Source organism: Macaca thibetana, chromosome X (genome assembly GCF_024542745.1).
Source record: "Macaca thibetana thibetana isolate TM-01 chromosome X, ASM2454274v1, whole genome shotgun sequence".
NCBI lineage: Eukaryota > Metazoa > Chordata > Mammalia > Primates > Cercopithecidae > Macaca > Macaca thibetana.
In genome coordinates this window covers 48,210,915-48,216,309 of record NC_065598.1, presented here as the reverse complement: position 1 = coordinate 48,216,309, position 5,395 = coordinate 48,210,915, and the positions used below count along the sequence as shown (strand labels likewise).

Genomic DNA, 5,395 nt, shown 5'->3' with positions numbered 1-5,395 from the left:
GCGCCTGCGCCTAGATGCTGTTGCCAGGAGCCCCGCCCCCAAAAGTCGGGCATTTTGCTTTATTTCAGCTAGCGTGCGGACGCCTACTGAGGCCCCGCCTCCCCCAGCCCCGTGGTTTGGTTGTTTTGACAGCCTACTTCCGGATTCATAGAGGTGTTATACTGACACCTCGTTCGCCAAGAGAAGTGGGCGGGGAAAGGAAGGGGCTGCGTGATGACGTCAGGGCCCATACCCCGCCTCAAGTTGCCTCACGCCTCCGCTAACAGATGATGTCATCTATTTCAAATTGGCCCTCGCTTCAAATGAATCCACTGAACGGGAAAGAAATCCTTTTTTTTTTTAAGGCAGGGTCTCGCTCTGTCACCTAGGCTGTAGTGCAATGGCGCGATCACAGCTCACTGCAGCCTCAAAGTGAGCTATGATCAAGCTATCCTCCTGCCTTAGCCTCCCGAGAGCTGGGACTACAGGAGCGCGCTACCACACACAGCCAATTTTTGTGTATCTTGTAGAGAGAGGGTTTAGTCTTGTTGCCCAGGCTAGTCTCGAACTCCTGACCTCAGGTGATCCGCCCATCTTGACCTCCCAAAGTGTTGGGATTACAGGTGTGAGCCACAGCCCCTGGTTAAAGTGTTTTAAAAAATATACTCAGCAGGGTGCAGTGGCTCACGTCTCAGCACTTTGGGAGGCCGAGGCGGCAGATCTCTTGAGCCCAGGAGTTCTAGACAGCGAGACTCTGTCTCTTAACAAAAAATTAAACAATTAGCTGGACGTGGTGGCGCACACCTGCAGTCCCAGCTACTCGGGAGGCTGAAGCAGCAGGATAGCTGAGCCCAGGAAGTCAAGGCTGCAGTGAGCCCTGCTCACACCACTGCCCTAACCTGCACCACAGGGCAAAGCCCTGTCTCAAACAAAAATTAATAATTTACACCCTGACTTAGTAAGGTCAGACAAAAAACAGGAAAATGGTTTACACATTGTGAAAATTCATAGAGATTTTGTACACTGATGATTTTTGTACTTCCTGTATGAATGTTACACTTCATTAAATAATTTACCCCCCAAAAAAACTTTTATGCTCTTTGGAGTTCTAGCTTTTGGTTTGCCTTTGTCTGAAACTTGACGAGATCATATTTTCCCAAGTTTATACAACTAGGAGGCAAACTTCCAGGTAATTCAACTCCAGGAAGGACACTAATGCTTCTAACTGAAACCCAGGAAGAAGTTAACAATCAAGACTTCAGAAGGCAGAAAGCGAGACAGACCCAGGGAGCTCAGAAGCATATCTCTAAAGCTCTGCCATTATTGAACCAGTTCAAAGGATCCCTGGTCTTTATGTCCCTTTTCCAAGTTTCACATTCTCAGATCTTGGAGAATCACTGAATCATTGGAAGAGCCCTCTCCAGCTTGGTCTAGAGATTTATTTGAAACCTGACTAAAATGTTGGTACTGACTGCCAGGGACCCATTGAAAGAGAAGTGGCCAGGCTCAGCTACAAACCAACCAATGGAGCCCAAATGATACCATCTGTAAAAGATCAGCTTTCTGGGGTCCCAGAGCAGGGTGGATAACGGATCTGGAAGAGCAAATGGGGAATGCCCAGCAGAGCATGCAAAAGGCTTAGCAATGTGCTGAGCACATAGTTAGTGCTCAAAACAATGAATGCAAGAAGCCAATAATAAATGAAAAAATTTTAAAAATAAACTGAGTCAGGCACAGTGGCTCACACTTGTAATCTCAGCATTTTGGGAGGCCGAGGTGGGAGGATTGCTCGAGCCGGGGAGTTCGAGACCAGCCTGGGCAACACAGGAAGACCCTGTCCCTACGAAATTAAAAAAAAAAAAAAAAAAAATTAGCTGGGTGTGGGTGCGTACCTGTGCTCCTAGTGTTCGGGAGGCTGAGGTGAGAGGATTGCTTGAGCCTGGGAGGTCCAAGCTGCAATGGAGCTGTGATCACACCACTACACTCCAGCCTGGGTGACAGAGTGAGACCCTGATTCAAAAAAAAAAAAAAAAAAACCCACAACATGTTAAGGTTGGTCCTGCTCTTAAACAGTGTATGTCTACTAGATATTGGCTGAATTATTAAATATATCTTAGACTTTTCTGAGAAACTTTATGTATGGCAAAATGCAAAAAGGCAGTCTTCCCACTTAATGGCACAACATCCGTGCGGTCTGGACAAAATACAGGCTGCACTTACAAATGTTAATTTCCAACAAAGGAGTCTTGTAAGATACTAGCACTCCAACTATTGTGTCCGTGTCATATGGATGCAACCCTCAAGGTTAACTTTTTAGGCAAGTCTACAATTCTATTTTGGTGTCTTTTAAGATAACATGTTGCCTTGGTATTAATATTAGATAGATATCTCTACTTTTAGAAGGTATAAATAATGGGGATTTTCTCTGAAAGCCAGAAAAGGATTATTGGCATGTCTCTCTTGCCCCATGTGCTTAGAGTCAAAATCACCTATAGCACTGCTGGATTTTCTGATAGAGACAAGGAGTAAGAGTCTGCTTTTCATTTATCATAGGGTGGGATGTGCAAACCATTAGCCTGGAGTTTGGAATCGATCCTGAGGGCACTGGGGCAAAGGTTTAGACAGGGGTATGATGTGGTCAGATGCCTCTGTCTTGGTCCTGGGGAGAGCCTTGGATGGAAAGATACTGGAAGCAAGAATATCAAAAAGGAGGTCCTTCCCATAGTTCTGGGGAGAATGTTTATTCATTCTTCCATTCAACAAATACAAAGTGTATGCTAGACAGTCTACATAAATTAATTCTTATAATCTGCATAAAAACCCTATGAGGTAGTATCTTAGTCCATTTTTCTATTGCTGTAACCAAATACCCAAGACTGGGTAATTTATAAAGAAATTTGGGAGGCTGAGGTGGGAGGATTGCTTTGAGGCCTGTTCAAGACCAGCCTCGGCAACATAGCAAGACCCTGTCTCTACAAAAAATTTTAAAAATTAGCCGAGCGTGGCAGTATGCCTGTAGTCCTAGCTACTTAGGAGGCTGAGGTAGGAGGATTGCTTATGCCCAGAAGTTTGAGGCTGCAGTGAGCTGTGATCACACCACTACACTCCAGTCTAGGTGACAGAGTGAGACCCTGTCTCTAAAAACAACAACAACAACAACAACAACAAAAAAACAAAGAAAGAAAAGAAATGAATTTCTTACAGTTCTGGAGGCTGGGAAGTCCATGGTCAAGGGGTCACATCTGGTGAGGCCCTTCTGCTGGTGGGGCCTCTCTGTGGAGTGGCGAGGCAGAGCAGGGCATCACATGGTGAGGGGGCTGACCTTGCTAGCTCAGATCTGTTTCTCCTCTTAGAAAACCACTAATGCCCCACCCTTATGACCTCATCTAATCTAATCCTAATTACCTCTCAAGGTCCCATCTCTCAAATACTGTAGTCGGATTTCCCACCTCCTTAATACTGTTAAAATAGAGATTTAGTTTCAACATGAGTTTTGGAGGGCAGAAACGTTCGAACCATAGCAGGTAGGTGTTATTATTCTAAGCATTCTACAGATTAGAGTACTGAAAGCCAGGAAGAAACAAGCTCAAGGTCAAAGTGGGTAGTGACACAGAGAGTAGGCAGTGCAATGGACGGAACTTGGGGCTATGCCTGTTGTGTCTGAGGAAGAGCAAGGAGGTCAGTATGCCTTTAAGTAGAGTGAATGATAGGTGAGTGACAGCAGATGAGGTGAGAATGGAGTGAGATCATGCAGGGCTTTGACCTTAACGGTAAGGCACTTCTCCAGAGCTATATACTGTAGGCCTAAGCAGAGCCAGGATTTGAACTGAAGTCCACAGGTCCTCTTTTTTTGAGACAGAGTTTTGTTCCTGTTGCCCAGGCTTGTGTGCAATGGTGTAATCTCGGCTCACTGCAACCTCTGCCTCCTGGGTTCAAGTGATTCTCCTGCTTCAGCCTCCCAAGTAGCTGGGATTACAGGTGCCTGGCACCACGCCTGGCTAATTTTTTTGTATTTTTAGTGCAGATGGGGTTTCACCATGTTGGCTGGGCTGGTCTTGAACTCCTGACCTCAGGTGATCTGCTCGCCTCAGCCTCCCAAAGTGTTGGGATTACAGGCGTGAGCCACTGCTGCCCAGCCTTACACAGGTCACCTGAAGCCAGTCTATAGGTATCTGTGGTTTTATTATTTATCATTTTCCATCTCTTCAAAACTTCTCAAGTACCCAACTGTTTTATGATGGAGGGTCTATAAGGTAATGATAGACTGCAGGATGAGTGATGGTGGTCTGTAGAGTAAGTGAGGGGTGTCTGTTGGGTGAATGATAGGAGGTCTGTGGGGAGAGTCACGGAGGATCTCTGGGGTGGATGGGAGTCTGGGTGCATGATAGGTGGACTATGAGGTAAGTCATGGGGATCTGAGGGGTGAATGATGGCATCTGTGGGTGAGTGATGGGGTGTATATGGTGGATGGTGGAGGATCATGAGTTGAGAGATGGGATGGTGGTGTGAGTGATAAGGGGTCTGTGGGATGAGAGATGGACTCTGTGGGTTGAGTGATGGGTTCTGCAAGGGGAGTTATGGGATGCTTATAGGGTTAGCAAAAGGGCATCTGTAGGATGAGTGGTGTGTCTGTGGGGTCAGTGATAGGGGTTGGTGGGGTGACTGACGAGGGGCTTCTGGGGTGAGTTGTAGGATCTTCAGAATGAAGATTTTGGGGGTGATGGGGCCTATGGGGGTGAGTGATGGGGTCAAGGTCTGTGTGGTGAGTTATGGGGTTTCTGTGGGGTCAATAATGGGCAATCTATGAGATGAATATGTGTTGGTAGGAAGAGTGATGGGTATCTTAGGAGTTGATGGGGTATGTGGGAGGAGTCATGGGGGTTCTGTGGAATTAGTGATGGGATGTCTGTGGGGCGGTTTAGCAGAAGCCAAGAGGCTGAGTGATGGAATGTGTGCGGTAGGAGTGTTGGGGGCTCTGCGAGGTGAGAGCTGTGGCATCTGTGGGGTGAGTGATAGGGAGTGTTATGAACTGAATGATGTCCTCCTACCGAAATTAGGTTTGAAGCCCTAATATCAGGGGGACCAGCCCCCAATATTTCAACGTATCACTATATCTGAAATAGAGCCTTTAAGGAGGTAATTAAGGTTAAATGAGGTTATAAGGGTGGGGCCCTAATTCAATAGAACTGGTGTCCTTATAAGAAGAGGGACACTGGGCATGAGTGCACAGAGAAAGGGCCACATGAGGACACAGCAAGAAGGCAGCCATCTGCAAGCCAAGGAGAGAAGCCCCACCAGACACCAACCCTGATGGCACCTTGCCCTTGGACTGTCCAACCTCCCAAACTGTGAGAAAATAAGTTTGTTGTTTAAGCCACTTGGTCTTTTTGTTATAGCATTTTGTTATGGAAGCCAG

At 46.6% G+C, this 5,395-nt stretch overlaps 1 protein-coding gene across 1 annotated transcript in view; it reads right to left on the bottom strand.

The window, feature by feature from the left end:
* The window catches only part of WDR13 (WD repeat domain 13), an 84,337-nt gene that overhangs the window by 65,003 nt on the left and 13,939 nt on the right, over positions 1–5,395 (bottom strand). The window lies entirely within an intron of this gene.